Source organism: Anguilla anguilla, chromosome 16, assembly GCF_013347855.1.
Source record: "Anguilla anguilla isolate fAngAng1 chromosome 16, fAngAng1.pri, whole genome shotgun sequence".
Classification (NCBI taxonomy): Eukaryota; Metazoa; Chordata; class Actinopteri; order Anguilliformes; family Anguillidae; genus Anguilla; species Anguilla anguilla.
In genome coordinates, this window is record NC_049216.1 from 2,383,047 (window position 1) to 2,406,011 (window position 22,965).

At 43.7% G+C, this 22,965-nt stretch overlaps 1 long non-coding RNA gene across 1 annotated transcript; it reads left to right on the plus strand.

The window, feature by feature from the left end:
- Positions 1–8,959: 8,959 nt before the first annotated feature.
- On the plus strand, positions 8,960–19,631 carry LOC118215135. The gene is made up of 2 exons (XR_004762774.1): positions 8,960–9,457; positions 18,757–19,631. It is a non-coding gene; the product is annotated as an uncharacterized LOC118215135 (long non-coding RNA).
- Positions 19,632–22,965: the final 3,334 nt, after the last annotated feature.

Genomic DNA, 22,965 nt, shown 5'->3' on the forward strand with positions numbered 1-22,965 from the left:
GAGGCAAGATAGCCTATGTTGTTTGTGGTACCATAACTTGGCGTCATTTTGATATCAATACTTTCAATGGCAGGCCTGGATTTTGGCAGTCTGAATGAATGAGTTATAGACGGTGTATGTCTTGTATGTGTGAGTAACTTGGCATTTTTGTACATTGAAAACGTGTTTTTTATGAGATATCATTTCTTTTTGCAAAGCGTTTTATTATGAGAGTGAGAAATGCGAAGTGACCCTGTACGAAACGGTTGTGGATTATGGCTACTATGTACTACTATTATGTGTGTACTCACGGATTTGACGGCCATCCAATGAGCCTTGATTGACAAAAGAATCAGCAAGGCCGTAGAATTAGAGCTCCCTAGGTCGCAACTTGTGTACCCTTCTGTCCTGCTCCGTTGTCTGTTATTTCGTGGAGAGTCACTTTTAGTGTTTGTAAGGTTTATAAGGCATTTTGATAGGCTTATCTGCAGGTAGGAGTCCTCTTCGCTGTTTTGCTAAGCTAGAACCGGAAAACTTGATAGTGGAGAATAGGAGCAGACGCATGTTCCAGCAGGCTTTGCATATGAGAAAATAACAACAGTGTGAGAGAAATTAGGAGAAATGATGAAATTGCGTAGTTGAAACAATATGTTTTTAGCAGAATGGGCATGTAGGTGAAACACAAACGAAAAACCTTCGCTCATCACCCTCACGGGATCTGGGCAAAAACAATAAACTAAAATAACAAAGGCAAAATGAATGAAATTATACGAGCGCTTTTCAGCCTTTTCTCTGGTCTGTACGTGCTCTCTCTCACCATCGTGGGGGATCCCGGTCTCAGACGCCTACTGTGGAAAGAAGCACACTGGCAAATCCTGGATTGATTCGTAATATCATCCAGGTGTGTGTCTGCTTAACCAGTAGGCGTGGTCCTCTAATTGCCCTGAATTCCTCCTGCAAACCGAGCCCTGCCACATCCGGCCTGGGCCTTTCTGTGTGGAGAATGGCCTTTATTTTGCATGTTCTCCCCGTGTCCACGTGGGTTTCCTCCGGGTACTCTGGTTTCCTCCTACAGTCCAAAGACATGCAGGTAGGCTAATGGAAGACAGTAAAGTGCCCATAGGTATGAATGTGTGAGTGCATGGTGTGTGTGTCCTGCAATAGATTGGCAGCCTGTCCGGCCCAATGCACACTGGGATGGGCTCCAGCACCCCTCGCGACCCTGTCCCGGATAAGCGGGTATAGATAATCGATGGATGATGGATGGATGTCGGTTGTTCGACAGTGCTTCCTGGAGATTTACTTCCAATATTGAAATGGAGTGATCTTTGTCTGCAACATGTTACACATGCATGTAAATACACTGCTGTCTGAGTTTTAATCACAATATAGACCGCTGCTGGGTCCGTACAGCCTGCTCACTGCTTATTCCTGTATTTTAATGTATAAACACAGTGTGCAGATGTTCCCCTGTCATACAGTACTGCACTGCTGCCCTGCTCTCCTTGGGAGTATCGGGGCTCCCCCACTCCCTGCCCACTGATCCCTTAGCAGTGTGCAGCACCAGGGGGTCCTGAGACGGCCTCAGCACAGGGGCTCAGCTGATCCCTTAGCAGTGTGCAGCACCAGGGGGTCCTGAGACGGCCTCAGCACAGGGACTCAGCTGATCCCTTAGCAGTGTGCAGGATAAAGGGGGTCCTGAGACAGACTCAGCACAGGGGCTCAGCTGATCCCTTAGCAGTGTGCAGGATAAGGGGATCCTGACTGGCTGGCTGGTCGCTGTCGGCTGCCTAGCATGAGGAACCGACGGCACACAAACCAGATTTGTGTAGGTCAACAACCGTCTGTCTCTTCTGAGTTGAAAGCTCTTTGGTTTTCTCCATGGGCATAGATGACAAAGGGATTTTGTATGTGTGCAACCTCATATTAATATGCCAGTGATACAAGGAATGGTGAAAGCCAGCTATACAGTTTCTATGGGCAGTTCTGGAGATCAAATAAAATAAAAAATGTCTTCAGATGCCACTTTGTTTAGTTTTATTTTAAATATTCTTTAGGGGTAATTTTGACCTCTATGCTTTTGAGAAAACTGCTATTTCTCAAAAGTTTTTTTTTAAAGAATAATTTTTTATTATACTGAAAGTAAATAGTTTCTCCAAATGTTTGAGCAGACAATTTGCATCATTGGGTATATTGATTGTCTTACACAATAATTTTTGCTAATTTTCATAAAGAGTGCCAGTAATTCCTGAGTTGAATGTATAAACTCTTCTTTGCAGACTGAACAGCTGTGACCTTACAACAAAGTCCTGTAATATTGTGGCCTCAGCTCTCCAGTCATCAAACTCACCCCTGAGAGATCTGGACCTCAGCTACAATAACCTGGGAGATTCAGGAGTGAAGCTGCTCTGTGCTGGACTGATGAGTCCAAACTGTAAACTGCAGAGACTGGGGTGAGTAGTGCTGTGTACTGTGTGACTTTAAATTGGTAGAATTTGTGATGATGTGTGTAAGAGTGTGAATTTTATCACCGGGTGGAAAAAAACCTCACTAATATTCAGAACCTGTAACCTGAATGTTTACGTGTGAATACGAGTTAGCGTATAAGCACATTAACAGGGGTGTGCTCATATGAAATGATGGGCGGCAAGACATTGTACCCTGGAGAGACTATCTACTGCTGCCAGGCATTCGTTCAAGTGTTCTGTGACATCAAGACCTTCAATCATAGGAATCCAGGAATCTAAAAATAACAACTAATTAAGGCTTACCCCATCTGGGTGAAGAGACTAATCTAAATCTAAATATCCCAGGGCATGACCTCTGCATTATTTTATTGAATGACATTCAGATCCATCTGGGCACTGACTCTAACAGCAACCGCAGAGTAGCTGCACATCCTGCTAGTGAAACTAAAAATATGCCCAGTGAGTAACCCAGTTAAGGTATTACCTCAAAACTTTAAGTTACTGTCATAACCCCAGTTCTCTGATACACAGAGTGGAGAGATCCACCTATGGGAAATGACAACCGGTCATGACTTGTGTAGAAGCATCCAATTGCACCAAGTCTGGCTCTGACAGACAGTAGCGTGTCCAATGCTAAAGGAGGCTACCGCCCTCCTGGAAGAGCACATAGGACCCTGCAGTGTTACTACTCCTCAGTGAACGTATTCACTTCACATGAGTGGCAGGCAGGGCAGTCTTGGTGGATCTCTCCACCGGTTTTCCTTCATCATGTCGTGTTTGAGATCCACCAACGGGGAGATATGGACAACTCCCAGATTGCCCTATGCTCACAGCTGTGGCTCGATTGCTTGAGCCTGACACGCACTTCCTGTTTGTGGCAGAGAGAGAGGAAGGAGTCTTGTGGAGTTTGGAAAAGTTTGTTACAGGATTGTATTGTGCTTTGAATTGTGTATTTGTTACTTCATTTTAGTTTTTAAAACCCATATTAAAAGTAAAGTAAGATTGTTTTGCTCCTAAGGTGAAAGTCTTTGTTGCCATCAGGGGACAGGGAGGGAATTTTCCACTTTTTTTCCTCCGTTAAGCACTCAGCTAGCAAACTAGTCGTTACCTAATTTGGCCACCGTCTTGCCGACAGGAGGTTTTTGGTTGTTCGCTTTCCCAGGAGCAAAATATAACTGTTGTTAGATAGTTTGCCTTTATTGTTATGTGCTAATGTTAGCAGTAGTTTATTATAATCTGGTTCTGGATGAATTTTGGTTTTATTTTGCCCTGAGATATATGAATAAAATATTACCTAGTACATGGGTTCCTTCAGTTATTGCTGTTTAGTAATTGCTATTTAGTAAAAGATAAGTTAGTTCATTTAACCCAGTTAATTCTGCACCTGGTCATTCTTATTTAAACACTTAATATTAGTTAGTTTAAAGTGCCTTATTTTTCTAGTTTAAAGTGCCTCCCCAGTTTCTGCTGCTAGTTGTCCGGAGCCACTTAAAGCGTTTTTAAGTTGTGGTCTTGGTGTCTCCTCCTCAGCAGGTAGGAGATCTCCTAGAGCGTACAGACAAACTCCTTGAGTTCTGTATGTAGAACGAGGGGCCATAAATAGAAATGAGCTAAATATCAGTCACTGTGTGGAATGGCCTGCCAGGTCATGTAGTAGGGGCAGAAACTCAGGGGATTTTTAAGACTAGGCTTGATACAGTGTTAGATTCTGTCTAGTCTGAAGGTAATCAGAGCAATAGGTACAATTTAGTTTGATAATTGGCAAGTATTGTTGGGCTGAATGGCCTCTTCTCAGCGTATGTTATGTTATGTTATGTTGTTATGTTATGTTTTGTTAGTTGAGACGCTGTCAGGTCTTGGGAATGAAGTCTGTTGGGAATCTTCTCCTTTTGTGGAACCATGTTGGGACCAGTGAAGTAACACACTGATGACCACTTTCCAGTTGAAAAGGTTTTATTACGATGCACAAAGGGAGACTCAGCACGGTGCCTCAACAAGCGCTCTGTCTGAATCTCAACGAGACAGCCACAAGTGAGGGTTTAACTATTCTGGTCAGTGATTATTGCCAAATGAGAACATTCCCAGGAAGGAATAAACATTGCACCAGACTCCCCGGGGGCCACCCATTTGATCTGCAGGTGTTGTATTGCCTTACAATGATTGAACTCTATATGTGGCCATCTGTCGCTAACAGTGGGAAGTTGTTGCAGAGTGTGTGTTGGTGTGTGTGAATGTGAATGGGGAGGGTGGTGTCTGGCACATCTTGTGTAGGGCAGTACTAAAGACATTCCACTGCCCAAAGCTATAGCCAGGGTACAGGAACAATGTGAAGTACTGAAACCCATAGCAGATGAGGGGAGATGTGTTCACCTCACACAGAGCTCACCCCCAGAACTGAGTGGGCTACTGGCCTCCTGGTGACGTTCAGGCGGTAGAACCTCGCTAAAGTATCTGGAGAAACCCAGCCTGTGGCTGAATAAATTTCCTGTGAGGAGACCCCATGGAATAGGGCCCACGGTGCAGCCATGCCCCTTGTAGAATGAGCGTGTGGAGAACACACACAGGACACAGCATATGCAGCCCATGCTGCTCTTCAGAGGAGAAAGGTGGTGGGTGAAAAGCAGCAAGCTCCAACACCTCACATGTGAAAGCTGGGAAGCTTTTAGGCATAAAGGCTGGATTGGGCTTAGGAAAAACCGTATCCATCTTAGGGGAGAATATTGTGCACAAGAGGTGCACTGAGAGCGCATGGAGGTCACTGACTCACTTATCTGAGGCTAGTGAAAGCATCAACACTGTCTGGAGAGACAACAATTTTAATCTAATTTATAAGCTCAAACGGCCTTAGAGACAGAGTCTCCAGCTCCAGTGATAAATATCAAGCTTTTTAGCAACAGGCAGAGAACAGTGAGCCCCCTTCATGAACCTGTGAATGAGGGGGTGCTGCCCCACTGCATAGTCTCTGAAACCAACATTACATTACATTACATTATAGGCATTTAGCAGACGCTCTTATCCAGAGCGACTTACACAACTTTTACAAAGCATTTTTACATTGTATCCATTTATACAGCTGGATATATGCTGAAGCAATGCAGGTTAAGTACCTTGCTCAAGGGTACAACGGCAGTGTCCTTACCCGGGAATCGAACCTGCAACCTTTCGGTTACAAGTCTAGTTCCTTACCCACTGTGCTACACTCCGTCCTCTACCAAGCAGTGGTAGCTGTCAGGTAGACCTTAATGGTATGAAAGGATTTCTCTTTATCCATAAGGTTCTGTGAAAAGCACAGCACTTCATTAACAGAGCTCTGGTAAGGCACTGACTGACGAGAGGCACACCATCTTTAAAACACCTGACACTTATTGTCATAAAGTGACCTGGTAGAGGGCGCTCTCGTGCTCTGGATGGTTGCAGCCATGCGAGGGGGAAGCCCTAATGTGTTGAGGTTATGCCTCTCACAGCCCAAGCCCATAGAGCTACTTGCTCAGGGCAGGGGTGGTGTATTTCCCCGTTCACCTGAGACAGGAGGTCGGTGCGTAGCGGGAGAATGCATGGCTGTACATAAAGGAGAGGGAAAATCACTGCAGTAACATTTCCAGAGTCTGGGGATGGAGACACCATTCCCCGTACAGTGGGTTTCTCCTTGTCAGCAGATCAGCGCTCGTGTTCAGAATTCCTGGAACATCGATCAATCAATCAATCAAATTTTATTTATATAGCGTATTTCATAGTAATTGTCACAATGCGCTTCACAGACAACCCTGGCCTAGACCCCCACAGGAGCGAGCCTAAAGCAACATGGGTCACGCGTAACCACAGAATGTGACGGCTGCTCCAGACCAACAGTCTGTGGGCTAGACCATGGAGCTGGAGGGAGCGCATGCCACCTTGGTGATTTACACATGCTACCGCAGTCATTATCGCAGCGTACGAGCACATGATGTCCCCTTAGACAGGGAAGAAAATATCTGAGAGCTATCCATATGGTTAATAGCTAAAAGAATATTAATTCCCCATGTAACCCTCCTGGGCCCCCCACCCCAGAGAGGGATGTGTCTGTCCTTTTTTTCCGTATGAAAACGATCCTGAGAGGGGTTCCCTGAGTGTAAAAGTCTGTGTTTTCCCACTGACGCACAGTTGCAGAGCGCTTGTGTGTTACTGTGAGACAGCGATGGAGATTGCACACGGGGCTGAGGTAGAGGGATGAAATCCACCTCATAAAGCCCCTCATTCTTAACAGCCCCAGTGGCAAAACCTGAGAGGCTGGCACCATCAGCTCCTGTAGTCTAATGCATGTGTGATACTGTACTCTCGAGCCGGGCTTGAACTGAGAGAGATATACTCTGAGAGATAAAATGCAGTCCGCTGATAGGCAAGCTCACATGGATACAGAGTATAAATCCACTCCCAAGAACGTTACACTACAGGGTGGGAAGAGATTGCTCTTCGGGAGGTTTACTCTGAAACCAAGAGACAACAGATGTGTCAGAACTCACTGAGTGTCCTGCACAACTCTGGGTTTTGAATTGGCAATAATCAGCCAATCGTCTGTATAAGTCAGTATTCTGAGCCTCATTAGTCTCCGTGGAGCCAGACCCGCCTCTACACAAATACAGAACACCGTGGACTCAGGGAAAGGCCGAAGGGTGGAACTGTGTATTTGTAGCAAACACCGCGATGGGCGAAGAGGAGGAATTTTGTGTGAGGGGGATAAATGCCTACGTGGAAGAAGGCATCTTTCAGATTTACTGATGTGAAATAGTGATGTTAAGTTAATCAATTAACTGTTAATTCTTAATAAGAATGTTTATTGATGAATTTCTATAGATTAAACAGTTGAATTTCAATAAACCATTTCAATGAATAACCTAATGTTGGTGATTAGACATCAAATTACAGAGATGTTTCTAAAATGTTAAATTAGAGAGTCACGGTTCCCTTGACTGGCAGCATTAGTGAAACGTTATTGGTCCATTCCTGGAACATCAGTGCCATCTGAACGCGTCTTCTCAGCTGCTGGTCTCACCTTCAGCAGACTGCACACCAGACTGACCCAAAAGCACATAGGCATGCTCACACTCCTGAATAAAAATGCTTAGGTATTAAGTTAAGCATAATTATTGGGTGCCGACTATTGATTAAAAGAATTGCACAAAATTTTCCAGTCGTTCTGACATATTGAACGTGAAAGAGTGCTGTATGTTAACATTTTGAAATTATACTGCCTCAAATGTTTGTTTAACACTGAGATCCAAAATAGGAAGTTGAGAACCGCCCTTCTTTGGGAGCTGGAAATAATGAAAATAAAAACTATGTTGGGTTTGATCTCTGGGAACCACACGTATTTCCCTCTTTTTGTAAGAGGGAAGGAATTTATTCCTCTTAAACATGGGAGCGCTCTCTTGTGTTTGAGAGTAAATGACTCTGTTGAAATGGGGGGTTTCACTCTGAACTGGAATCTGTAGCCCTTGGCTATTGTCTGTAGCCCTTGGCTATAGTAGCGCTGCAGTGTTCTATGTGCTCTTCCAGGAGGGCGGTAGCCTCCTTTAGCATTGGACATGCTACTGTCTGTCAGAGCCACACTTGGTGCAATTGGATGCTTCTATGGGGGTCTGAACCGGATGTCATTCCCTAGAGTTGGATTTCAAACACAAGATGATGAAAGAGGAGTTTATTTATGGCACCAATGCAGTGATTTGTTCGAGCAGAGATGCACACTTCAGTCAGTGTATAAGTAAGCCACGTACTTTGGATGCACCGTAAGAGAAAGAGCACTTTATCATATGACAAAATATGAGAGTTGCCAATAACCATGAATAGAACGCTTTAACAGTGTTAAGAGGCAATTATTTTATTTACAAGACATGGCAAGATGGACTGGACACTATGCTATAAGAGAGGAAAGGACATGCACCTGAAGATATCGTAAGAAAGAAAAGGAACACAAAGAAATTGTGATGCATACCAAAAGTGCTTTTTATGAAAGATTTTTGGATAATGAAATAAATTGTTTGAGCTTCACTGAAATGCTATCCAGAGAACATCTTCCACAATCCACACTAGTTTACATTTGATAGAATAAAGTTTGACCTGACCTAAACTGTACCTACCGGCATCCACAGCAGACGAGGAGGGGCACATCCGAGTCTGCCACAAAAAAAAAAAAAAAAAAAACGAGAATCAGAAACTCTGTTAGTCACTCAGTGAGGGGAAAGCCAGCACACCCCTGGAGTGAGACCATGAGGCCTATATAGGGCCAGCAGCTACTCAGGCAAAGGGGAAAGTGATGTGGAAAAAGCACTGGTATGCTGCCGGTGACCTAACTGTATCTCAGGTCCAGGTCTGAGTGTGGAGTGGAGGTGCTGAAACTCAGCCCTGTCCCTCTGGCGCTGTCCAGGCCTGAGTGTGGAGTGGAGGTGCTGAAACTCAGCCCTGTCCCTCCGGCGCTGTCCAGTTCTGAGTGCATAGTGGAGGTGCTGAAACTCAGCCCTGTCCCTATGGTGCTGTCCATGGTGCTGCAGGCTGGCCAGTGAGACAGGTGAAGTGAAGCTGTGTGGTGGCTGATGGCAGGGAGGGGTGGGGCTCCAGAGGCCCACACCACAATACATAAATATGTGCATGTGCATTACATCCTGTTACCGTGAATCTGCCTTTAGCTGTGTGTTAGTTTGCAGTACTGTGGGAAGTTTGTAACAGATAATCAAAAGGAAATAAGAAAAGTCGCTGTCCACTCTGAAAAATGTATGTTGCCTTTTACATCTTTACTTTTGGTGGTGGCCAAACATCCTACAGCACAGAAAACTAACTGGCTGTCCACTCTGAAAGATGGCAGCTGCACGTCTAATATGGGATAGGAGGGTTAAGCCCAGAGAACAGATCATAGAAAAGGTAGATGAGCCCTTTGCCCCAATTCAGAGAACTTGCAGTATAAGAAAAGGGGACATTTGGGTCAGAATTACATCTGTAGAACAGTCAGAGTTCAGTCCAGCAGGATGTTTAATTTTCAGGTCCAAAATACTGCAGTTGGAGAGTGTAGCACGCACATCTTCCTCAGAGCATCATCAACCTTAAAATCCTCAATTTCACTCTTCATCACTGAACATTATCATTTGTATCATTTACCATTTGTTTTATGTATACCTAATATAATTATTATATAATATATGAACTCTTCTTTGCAGACTGAACAGCTGTAACATCACAGAGAAGTCATGTAATATTGTGGCCTCAGCTCTCCAGTCATCAAACTCACCCCTGAGAGATCTGGACCTCATCTACAATAACCTGGGAGATTCAGGAGTGAAGCTGCTCTGTGCTGGACTGATGAGTCCAAACTGTAAACTACAAAGTCTGGGGTGAGTAGTGCTGTGTACTGTGTGACTTTAAAGAAGTAGAATTTGTGATGAAGTGTGTAAGAGGATGGAGTGTAGCACAGTGGGTCAGGAACTGGGCTTGTAACCGAAAGGTCGCAGGTTCGATTCCCGGGTAAGGACACTGCCGTTGTACCCTTGAGCAAGGTACTTAACCGAAATTGCTTCAGTATATATCCAGCTGTATAAATGGATAACATGTAAAATGCTATGTAAAAAAGTTGTGTAAGTCGCTCTGGATAAGAGCGTCTGCTAAATGCCTGTAATGTAATGTAATGTAATGTAATGTAAGAGTGTGAATTTAATCACCGGGTGGAAAACAAACCTCACTAATATTCAGAACCTGTAACCTGAATGTTTACATGTGAATACGAGTTAGCGTATAAGCACATTAACAGGGGTGTGCTCATATGAAATGATGGGTGGCAAGACATTGTGCCCTGGAGAGACTATCTACTGCTGCCAGGCATTCGTTCAAGTGTTCTGTGACATCAAGACCTTCAATCATAGGAATCCAGGAATCTAAAAATAAACTAGTTAAGGCTTACCCCATCTGGGTGAAGAGACTAAATATCTAAATATCCCAGGACATGATCTCTGTATTATTTTATTGAATGACATTCAGATCCATCTGGGCACTGGCTCTAACAGTGACCCCAGAGTAGCTGCACATCCTGCTAGTGAAACTAAAAATATGCCCAGTGAGTAACCCAGTTAAGGTATTACCTCTAAACTTTAAGTTACTGTCGTAACCCCAGTTCTCTGATACACAGAGTGGAGAGATCCATCTATGGGAAATGACAACCGGTCATGACTTGTGTAGAACCATCCAATTGCACCAAGTCTGGCTCTGACAGACAGTAACATGTCCAATGCTAAAGGAGGCTACCGCCCTCCTGGAAGAGCACATAGGACCCTGCAGTGTTACTACTCCTCAGTGAACATATTCACTTCACATGAGCGGCAGGCAGGGCAGTCTTGGTGGATCTCTCCACCGGGGTTACGACAGTAACCTAAAGTGCTCTTTCTTCATGTTGTGATTGAGATCCACCAACCGGGACTTATGGACAACTACCAGATTGCCCTATGCTCACAGCTGTGGCTCCATTGCTTGAAACTGACACGCACTTCCTGTTTGTGGTAGAGAGAGAGAGGAAGGAGTCTTGTGGAGTTTGGAAATGTTAGTTACAGGATTGTATTGTGCTTTGAAGTGTGTATTTGTTATTTCATTTGAGTTTTTTTTCATTTGAGATTGTTTTGCTCCTAAGGTGAAAATCTTTGTTGCCGTCAGGGGACAGGGAGGGAATTTTCCACTTCTAGCAAACTAGCCGGTTTGCTAATTCGGCCACCTTCTTGCCGACAGGAGGTTTTTGGTTGTTCGCTTTCCCAGGAGCAAAACATAACTGTTGTTAGATAGTTTGCCTTTATTGTTATGTGCTAATGTTAGCAGTAGTTTATTATAATCTGCTTCTGGATGAATTTTCGTTTTATTTTGTCCTAAGATATATGAATAAAATATTACCTAGTACATGGGTTCCTTCAATTATTGCTATTTAGTAATTGCTATTTTGTAAAACGTAAGTTAGTTCATTTAACCCAATTAATTCTGCACCTGATCTTTCTTATTTAAACACTTAATATTAGTTAGTTTAAAGTGCCTTATTTTTCTAGTTTAAAGTGCCTCCCCAGTTTCTGCTGCTAGTTGTCCGGAGCCACTTAAAGCGTTTTTAAGTTGTGGTCTTGGTGTCTCTGTCTCAGCAGGTAGGAGATCTCCTAGAGCGTACAGACAAACTCGAGTTCTGTATGTAGAACGAGGGGCCATAAATAGAAATTAGCTAAATTTCAGTCACTGTGTGGAATGGCCTGCCAGGTCATGAAGTAGGGGCAGAAACTCCGGAGATTTTTAAGACTAGGCTTGATACAGTGTTAGATTCTGTCTAGTCTGTAGGTAATCAGAGCACTAGGTACAATTTAGTTTGAAAATTGGCAAGCATTGTTGGGCTGAATGGCCTGTTCTCAGCGTATGTTATGTTATGTTATGTTGTTATGTTATGTTTTGTTAGTTGAGCCGCTGTCAGGTCTTGGGAATGAAGTCTGTTGGGAATCTTCTCCTTTTGTGGAACCATGTTGGGACCAGTGAAGTAACACACTGATGACCACTTTCCAATTGAAAAGGTTTTATTACGATGCACAAAGGGAGACTCAGCACGGTGCCTCAACAAGCACTCTGTCTGAATCTCAACGAGACAGCCACAAGTGAGGGTTTAACTATTCTGGTCAGTGATTATTGCCAAATGAGAACATTCCCAGGAAGGAATAAAAATTGCACCAGACTCCCCGGGAGTCACCCATTTGATCTGCAGGTGTTGTATTGCCTTACAATGATTGAACTCTATATGTGGCCATCTGTCGCTAACAGTGGGAAGTTGTTGCAGAGTGTGTGTTGGTGTGTGTAAATGTGAATGGGGAGGGTGGTGTCTGGCACATCTTGCGTAGGGCAGTACTAAAGACATTCCACTGCCCAAAGCTATAGCCAGGGTACAGGAACAATGTGAAGTACTGAAACCCATAGCAGATGAGGGGAGATCTGTATCTGAGGCTAGTGCAAGCATCAACGCTGTCTGGAGAGACAACAATTTGAATCTAATTTCTAAGCTCAAACAGCCTTACAGACCGAGCCTTCAGCACCTGTGATAAATCTCAAGCTTTTTAGCAACAGGCAGAGAGCAGTGAGCCCCCTTCATGAACCTGTGAATGAGGGGGTGCTGCCCCACTGCATAGTCTCTGAAACCAACATGACAAGCAGTGATAGCTGCCAGGTAGACCTTAATGGTAGAAAAGGATTTCTCTTTATCCATAAGGTTCTGTGAAAAGCACAGCACATCAGAAACAGAGCTCTGGTAAGGCACTGACTGACGAGAGGCACACCATCTTTCTAACACCTGACACTTATTGTCATGAAGTGGCCTGGTAGAGGGCGCTCTCATGCTCTGGATGGTTGCAGTCACGCGAGGGGAAGCCCCAATGTGTTGAGGTTATGCCTCTCACGGGCCAAGCCCATAGAGCTACTCGCTCGGGGCAGGAGTGGTGTATTTCCCCGTTCACCTGAGACAGGAGGTCCGTGCGTAGCGGGAATGTGCATGGCTGTACATAAGGGAGAGGGATAATCTCTGCAGTAACATTTCCACAATCTGGAGATGGAGACACCATTCCCTGTACAGTAGGTTTCTCCTTGTCAGCAGATCAGCGCTCGTGTTCAGAATTCCTGGAACATCAATCAATCAATCAAATTTTATTTATATAGCGTATTTCACAGCAATTGTCACAATACGCTTCACAGACAACCCTGGCCTAGACCCCCACAGGAGCAAGCCTAAAGCAACATGGGTCACGCGTAACCACAGAAAGTGACGGCTGCTCCAGACCAACAGTCTGTGGGCTAGACCATGGAGCTGGAGGGAGCGCATGCCACCTTGGTGATTGACATATGCTACCGCAGTCATTATCACAGCGTACGAGCACATGATGTCCCCTTAGACAGGGAAGAAAATATCTGAGAGCTATCCATATAGTTAATAGCTAAAAGAATATTAATTCACCATGTAACCCTCCTGAGACCCCCCACCCCAGAGAGGGATGTGTCTGTCCTTTTTTTCCATATGAAAACGATCCTGAGAGGGGTTCCCTGAGTGTAAAAGTCTGTGTTTTCCCAGTGATGCAGAGTTGCTGAGCGCTTGTGTGTCACCGTGAGACGGCGATGGAGATCGCACACAGGGCTGAGGTAGAGGGATGAAATCCACCCCATAAAGCCCCTCATTCTTAACAGCCCCAGTGGCAAAACCTGAGAGGCTGGCACCATCAGCCCCTGTAGTCTGAGGCATGTGTGATACTGTACTCTCGAGCCGGGCTTGAAATGAGAGAGACATACTCTGAGAGATAAAATGCAGTCCGCTGATAGGCAAGCTCACATGGATACAGAGTATAAATCCAGTCCCAAGAACGTTACACTCCAGGATGGGGAGAGATTGCACTGAAACCAAGAGACAACAGATGTGTCAGAACTCACTGAGTGTCCTGCACAACTCTGGGTTTTGAATTGGCAATAATCAGCCAATCGTCTGTATAAGTCAGTATTCTGAGCCTCATTAGCCTCAATGGAGCCAGACCCGCCTCTACACAAATACAGAACACCCGTGGACTCAGGGAAAGGCCGAAGAGTAGAACTGTGTATTTGTAGCAAACACCGTGATGGGCGAAGCGGATACATTTTGTGTGAGGGGGATAAATGCTTACGTGGAAGAAGGCATCTTTCAGATTTACTGACGTGAAATAATGATGTTAAGTTAATTAACTGTTCATTCTTAATTATGTTGATTGATTAATTTCTATAGATTAAAGTTAAATTTCAATAAACTATTTCAATAAATAACCTAATGTTGTTGATTATATTTTAAATTAAATAGACGTTCCTAAAATGTTAAATTAGAGCAGTGGTGTCAAACTCGTTGCCATGGAGGGCCGTGTGTATGCAGGTTTTCATTCCAACCAATTAATGCTGCCTTAATTGAGTCCGATTACTCATTCAGCCATATGCGTTTAACTGCATTGAAGCACAGAATATAAGAAAATTTTTATTTAGACAATGCGGGTCACCATAGACGTCGGGTCACCATTGTGCACAAACCTGCATCCCTAATTCAGCAAATAATTTAACTAATTATATAATCAAGATCTGAGGCTGGAATGAAAACCTGCATACACACGGCCCTCCATGGCAACGAGTTTGACACCACTGAATTAGAGAGTCACAGTTCCCTCGACTGGAAGCATTAGTGGAACGTTATTGGTCCATTCCTGGAACATCAGTGCCATCTGAGCGCGTCTTCTCAGCTGCTGGTCTCACCTTCAGCAGACTGCACACCAGACTGACCCCAAAGCACATAGACATGCTCATACTCCTTAACATTAATGCTTAAGTATTAAGTTAAGCATATTTTAAGTCATTCTTTTTATAGGCCATGGAGTACATTTTAATCTAATCAGTTAATCATTATTAATCAATTATTGGGTGCCGACGATTGATTAAAAGAATTGCACAAAAGTTTCCAGTCGTTCTGACATATTGAACGTGAAAGAGTGCTGTATGTAGACATTTTGAAATTATATTGCCTCAAATGTTTCTTTAACACTGAGATCCAAAATAGGAAGTTGAGAACCGTCCTTCTTTGGGAGCTGGAAATAATGAAAATAAAAACTATGTTGGGTTCGGTCTCTGGGAACCATACATACTTCCGCCTTTTTGTAAGAGGGAAGGAATTTATTCCCATTAAACATGGGAGCGCTCTCTTGTGTTTGAGAGTAAATGACTCTGTTGAAATGGGGGTTTCACTCTGAACTGGAGTCTGTAGCCCTTGGCTATTGTCTGTAGCCCTTAGCTGTAGTAGCGCTGCAGTGACCTGTGTGCTCTTCCAGGAGGGCGATAGCCTCCTTTCGCATTGGACACGCTACTGTCTGTCAGCGCCAATCTTGGTGCAATTGGATGCTTCTATGGAGGTCTGGACCGGATGTCATTCCCTAGAGTTGGCTTTCAAACACAAGATGATGAAAGAGGAGTTTATTTATGGCACCAATGCAGTGATTTGTTCGAGCAGAGATGCATACTTCAGTCAGTGTATAAGTAAGCCACGTACTTTGGATGCGCTGTAGGAGAAAGAGTACTTTATCATATGACAAAATATGAGAGTTGCCAATAACCATAAATAGAAAGCTTTAACAGTGTTAAGAGGCAATCATTCTATTTACCAGACATGGCAAGATGGACTGGACACTATGCTATAAGAGAGGAAAGGACATGCACCTGAAGAGATTGTAAGATAAAGAAATGGAACACAAAGAAATTGTGATGCATACCAAAAATGCTTTTTAAGAAAGGACTTTGGATAATGAAGTAAATTGTTTGAGCTTCCCTTAAATGCTATCCAGATAACATCTCCCACAATCCACACTAGTTTACATTTGACAAAATAAAGTCTGACCTGAACAAGACTCTAGTACCTACCGCCATCCCCAGGAGACCCCCCCCCCTTTACAGGGACAGGAGTGCTGCATGGTAATTATACTGACAGTAAATAAGGGGCATTGTACTATTGGTGTGCCCTAATGATTGAATATATAATTCCTGCATGTGTTGCATGTCCTCCTGCAAGGGTTTACAGTGATGGTCCTTCTAAGGACTGTTTTATACTTCTGTGTAGTCTGTATAGTTTGCATGATTTGCATTGTGTGCAACATTTGCAAATCATTTATATGGCATGTTGTACAGGTACAGGTTGTGATTTTCCACCCACTTACAGATACCTTCAATTCCATATCTTTCATATCCTTTAATAAACTTGTATCACACCCATAATGTATGCGATGGGAACGAGGCACAGACGAGGCAGACGGTGCTGGCAACATGCCTGTTGAGGACTTTTATTGTGACAGCGGTATCACAGTGAATGAAGACAGGAAAAGTGAAATACGAAAGACGAGGTAAAAGACTACTCAAAGAGAGAGATCAGGCTACTCAAATTTTGGGGGAAGCAAAAGTGCTAGGGAAGTGCAGGTGGGTCCAAAATTCAGGCCACAAGGAGGGGCACGTTCGAGTCTGCCACAAAAAAATAAATACACGAGAATCAGAGACTCTGTTAGTCACTCAGTGAGGGGAAAGCCAGCACACCCCTGGAGTGAGACCATGAGGCCTATATAGGGCCAGCAGCTACTCAGGCAAAGGGGAAAGTGGTGTGGAAAAAGCACTGGTATGCTGCCGGTGGCCTGCCTGTATCTCAGGTCCAGGTCTGAGTGCGGAGTGGAGGTGCTGAAACTCAGCCCTGTCCCTCTGGCACTGTCCAGGTCTGAGTGCGGAGTGGAGGTGCTGAAACTCAGCCCTGTCCCTCTGGCGCTGTCCAGGTCTGAGTGTGGAGTGGAGGTGCTGAAACTCAGCCCTGTCCCTCCGGTGCTGTCCATGGTGCTGCAGGCTGGCCGGTGAGACACAGGTGAAGTGGAGCTGAGTGGTGGCTGATGGCAGGGAGGGGTGGGGCTCCAGAGGCCCACACCACAATACATATATATGAGCATGTGCATTACTTCCTGTTACAGTGAATCTGCCTTTAGCTGTGTGTTAGTTTGCAGTGCTGTGGGAAGTTTGTCACAGAAGACCAAAAGGAAATAAGCAAAGTCAATGTCCACTCTAAAAAATGTGTCTTGCCTTTTAAATCTTTACTTTTGGTGGTGGCCATACATCCTACAGCACTGAAAACTAACTCACCGTCCACTCTGAAAGATAGCAGCTGCACGTCTAGTATGGGATGGGAGGGTTAAGCCCAGAGAACAGATCAAAGGTAGGTGTCACGTTCGGGAAGGTAGGACCCAGAAGCGGAGTGGAAAAATAACACAGGAACTCAAGAGGTAAAGGGGCATAAAAGACTTTACTACAAAAAAGGGCACACAAACAGGGAACAGAAAAGGCCACGGTGGGCAAAAAACAAACTCAAAAATTCTTAAGAACTAAAAAAACACAGAACAGAACACAGGCAGGCAGAATACAGGCAGGTGGAACACGCAGGCATATACACAAAAGGCAGAAAGACATATAGAACCACAGGCAGAAACAAAGTCAGAAACACAAATGAAACGTATTCAGAAACACACAAGTCGGAAACAAACACAAGGAACCAGCACCCAAGTCAAGGGGACAAACAACTTAAATAGACAAGACACATGTGAACTCAATACATAATCCAACGAGAGGGAAGGGATAACGAGAGGCAGGTGGGGACGATGATTAAATAACAAGACAATAATGGAAAACAATAATACAATTAACACTGGAAACCAATGAGGGAATGAACAGAAATACAAAAACTGAGAAGTGCCGCCAACTGGCGGCCCAAAAAGGAAAAATAGAAACAAAAAGACAGAACAATGACAGTAGGTAGTAGAAAAGGTAGATGAGCCCTTTGCCCCAATTCAGAGAACTTAGAGTATAAAAAAGGGGACATTTGGGTCAGAATTACATCTGTAGAACAGTCAGAGTTCAGTCCAACAGGATGTTTAACTTTCAGGTCCAAAATACTGCAGTTGGAGAGTGTAGCACAGACATCTTCCTCAGAGCATCATCAACCTTAAAATCCTCAATTTCACTCTTCATCGCTGAACACTGTCATTGGCACATTTCCCATATTAGATACATGCTTCATGTATACCTAATATAATAATACTATAATATATGAACTCTTCTTTGCAGACTGAACAACTGTGACCTCACAGAGAAGTGCTGTGATATTGTGGCCTCAGCTCTCCAGTCATCAAACTCACCCCTGAGAGATCTGGACCTCAGCTACAATAACCTGGGAGATTCAGGAGTGGAACTGCTCTGTGCTGGACTGAGGAGTCCAAACTGTAAACTACAGAGACTGGGGTGAGTAGTGCTGTGTACTGTGTGATCTTAACTAAATAGAATTTGTGATTATGGTTCTATTCAGTGAAATATTAAAACCCTCTTTCTCTCTCAGTTTACTCCTCTGTCCACCAGCATTCTTTCTTTGCCCATATATACCTTACTCCTCTATCACAGCAAGCACGTAAAAGCAGGATAAAACCTTTTGAGGGTTGCCAGGTTTGTGGTTCCTGAGCAGAATGTAAGGTTTCATTGGAGTCTGTAGTATCAGGTCACAGGTGATGACTGGATGCTGATTGACATGGTAAAAGACTGACCACCTGTATAGTAAAATGTTTCAGGTCTGTCACACATTGCAGTCTTCATCCATCTCCATTATTCACTAGCTGCTATGAACTCTAATGAAATCCATACATTTACCCCACTCTCTTTCACACCCTGACCTTTTGATGAAGGTGAGTTTTACTCCTTCATCACACACCTGTGTGTGCTGCAGGATTGTGGTGTTTCTGAAAGGATTGTGAATAAAATGGTATTTTATTCTGCTGGTAAAGCCGGGCATTAACTATTGGCCGTTAGGGTATGTGTGTACATCTTGGTGGGAGAGTGTCCATCTGAACAACATGTGAGCTGCTGTTTAGATGCAGTGTTACATCGTTTAGTTTAGTCACTCTTCTGTGGTTCCAGTCTCAAGTCATAGTCTGGATATTATACCTTTGTAAGCAGACATGTTGTGTGGAATAGCCTGATTCAGAGACCAATGTTCTGGCTCTAGCTCCTATCATCTAAAGGATGACATCATTTACAGGAGTATTTCTTAGATAAGTATTCTAATTCTTTCAAGTGTCCCAACTTATTAAATTTTTTTGTGCAGTTTATATTACCCCACAAGGTCTACCAAACATGTTGATAAAGGGTTTTAAAAGAAAAACATGACTTAATATATCAGGCTTTCATTATCATTATTATCATCATTGTTACAATAATAATTAAATGCAACGCAATAATTAGCCTGTTATATTCGCAAAAGTGTGCGCGAATGAAATGAATGGATAGATTATAGGGCAAGGACACACAGAAAATAGGTGCAATGTGTGGAATTTTCAGAAGACACCACGTTTTTAAAAATCTAGTGTCTACCAGCAGTAAAAGTTAGTGGCAATAATCAGTTGTGCTCTTCTCATACAAGCACTAGATGGCGATGCAGTGTAATTCCAGTTGATGCCGTGGTTCAGTGGTACTCACTAATTTTCTTAGGAGAGCCACTTATGAGTAAGACCATTACTCAAAGAGCCACAGAGATTGCAGATATAACTCAGGTGTTTTTTTTTAATCATCACTCTGAAGATATTTACCATCTTTGTGTATGTTCGAGCAGAGATGCACACTTCAGTCAGTGTATAAGTAAGCCACGTACTTTGGATGCGCTGTAAGAGAAAGAGCACTTTATCATATGACAAAATATGAGAGTTGGCAAAATAAACATTCAAATAAAGCTCATTACCTTCTGCACACAGAGCTTTAAATGTGGATAATCTGAGGCTGGGACCATGCTCCAGAAATGAGCAACGCCTGATCTGAGCTCAGTTTTCAGTACATCGTTGACCTGCAGCTCAAGAATCTCACTCTGTATTACAGCAAGGTCTGGACAAAGGTTTTTCAGAGCAGGTGTAAGGCTTGACAATGGCACATTAAAAGGGTTCTCAATGAAATTGAAAAGCTCCCTATACCCTACAACATCTTGAAATCTCCTTTCAAATTCATTTCTTATTTCCTCCCATATGCCTACAAATTCATCATAGTCAAAATGTTGCAGTAGATCAGGGTTATCAGTTGTGCAGGCTCTTAGATTGGGAAAGTGAAGAAGTTCTCTGTCGGGTATGAAGAGAGTGGTGATCTTGTGCTGGAAAGCAGTGACTGCTCTTAGCATGTTACCTGGGTGCTTCCCTTTTCCTTGGAGTTGGAGGTTAAGGGAATTCAGCTGGGGTGTGATGTCAGTGAGGAGTGTCAGCTGTAATATCCAGTGTGGGTCCTCAAGCTTTGGCTCAGCCCTCCCCTTGCTTGCAAGAAAATCAGGGATGTGAGGACGTTGAGTACAGAATCGTTCAAGCACCCGGCCACGCGATAGCCATCTCACTTAGTTGTGCATCACCAGATCCCCGTACTCTGCCTCGTATTCCTCCAGAAGTGCACGGAATTCCCGGTGATTAAGTGCCCTGGCCTCGATAAAGTTGATGACTCGCACAACGAGCTGCATCACATTCTTTAGCTCTTGGTTTTTAAGTTTTGACACCAGTGCCTCCTGATGAATTATACAATGAAAGGAGACAAACTTGGGAATGCTGTCTTCCATCAGTCCGATAAGTCCCTTCTCTCCTTCCCTCTCATGCTTGGAGCTCCGTCGGTGCACACCGACACAAGTTTCGACCAGTCGATTTGTTTCTCTGCAAAAAAGTTCATCAGTGCTTGAAAATCATCCTCCACTCTGGTCTGTCCATGAAGTGGTAACAGATATAACAGCTCCTCCCGAAATTTGTTCTTTTGAATTATGCGAACCCACACACACAATTGCGCCATGTCGCTTATATCCATGCTCTCATCAAGTGCAATGCTGTAACATGGTGTTGCTGCAAGATCTGCAATTCGCTGTTCCTGGATATCTTTCCCAATAAACTCGATCCTCCTCATTAATGTTGAATCTGAAAGCTGCAGTGCATGTATTTGCTTTATTATTATTATTATTATTATTATTATTATTATAACTGTTATTGTGGATTATTATTATTATTGTTATTATTATTATCATTATGCATGGTACATTATCTCAGCTGAGGGCAAAAAGCATTGTTTAACAATTTCAGCATCCGTGAAAGCCTTTTTATGTCATGGTCCTGTTTTCCTGTCTGTGTTTCCCCTGTTGGGCCGCCAGATGGCGGCACTTCTGTTTTGTGTCCTGCTCCCCTCCTGTTAATTGTATGATTGTTTCATTGTCTCGTTATCCCATCATTGTTCCCACCTGTGTCTTATCCCCTCCTTCTGGTTTGATTGTTTTTTGAGTTCACCTGTGTCTTGTTACCCCTGTCTATTTAAGTTCTCTGTTCCCTTGACTCGGGTGCTGGTTCCTTGTGTTTGTTACCTGACTTACATAATCCTGCCTGCTTGTGTTTGTTCCCGATTTGCGTTTCCTCAGACCCATTGTACCTGCCTGCGTTTTTTACCTGTTTGTGTTTGTTACCTGACTTACATGTTCCTGCCTGCTTGTGTTTGTTCCCGATTTGCGTTTCCTCAGACCCATTGTACCTGCCTGCGTTTTTTACCTGTTTGTGTTTGTTATCTGACTTACATGTTCCTGCCTGCTTGTGTTTGTTCCCGATTTGCGTTTCCTCAGACCCATTGTACCTGCCTGCGTTTTTTACCTGTTTGTGTTTGTTTCCTGACCGTATTATACCTGCCTGTTTTGTTTGACCTGCCCTTGTGCTCTGTTTGAACTGCCCTTGTCCTCTACCTGCCTGTGTTCTGCCCTGCCCATGTTTGTGAGTTCCTCTTGTTTTCTGTTTTATTTAGATATTTTTTGAGTTTGTGTTTTTGCCCTTCGTGTCCTTTTCTGTTCCCTGTTTGTTTGCCTTTCTGTAAGTAAAGTCTTTGTTAATTTTCTCCCTTTTGAGTTTCGTGTTTTTCCACTCTGCGCCTGGGTCCCAGCACCCGTACCGTCACATTTTATGCCTAGCTAAAATCCATGCGATCTCCTAAGTGGCCTCGGTCGATTTCTCTGCAACAGACTGATCTCGCCATCATTTTCTGCTGCTCAGTCAGAGTCTGTCAACTGTTTAATTTTATTAGTCCTCAGGTTGCTACCTGGTGGGTACAACATGTTGTACTTGGTGTGAAAATCACTAAAGTGGTGTTCAAGGTTAGACCGTTAACAATTGGCGCTAGTCTTCTGGCAAATTAGGCAGAATGGAGTGGATTTGTATTGCACAAAGAGAAACTCATCAGTCCATGTATCCTGAAATTTTCGGTGTTCGTCCTGAATTGACCGCATCTTTTTCTTTGCTGGTGCAGCATCGGTGTCTTGGGCTCCTCGGCCAAACTGATCTGCATTTTCCCCCGTTCTTTTTTTTTCTAGTCATAAATCTGTCCATTTTGAGTGGGCAGAGGCCGAGACAATATTTGATATAACCTTATATCAAACGGCATTATGGAATATCAAATTTAGGCTTACGTGCTAAACTTGCAAAACCATTCGCAAATGCAAAGCTACACACATAGGCTATACGTCTACCCATGATTCCTCGCTGTTATGTAGCCTACGCTCTTTGACGTATCTTCAGTATGCTGCCATCTGCTGGATAATTCATTTCAATGTGCTAAAACAGGACATACACGGAACCTACAGAAGTAAGCCAAAGCTATATTCTTATTGTTATCAGTGGATCTATATGAGCCGCAAAACAAAGTCTCACGAGCCGCATAATGAGTAACACTGTGCTACAGGAATAAGGTAGAAGGGTACAAGTGATAAGTGATTCTAGATTGGGAGTGCCCTGCAGAGAGTGCCCTGGGAGTGGTGGCATTGTAGCACAGTGGGTAAGGAACTAGGCTTGTAATCGAAAGGTTGCAGGTTTGATTCCTGGGTAGGACACTGCTGTTGTACCCTTGAGCAAGGTACTTAACCTGAATTGCTTCAGTACATATCCAGCTGTAT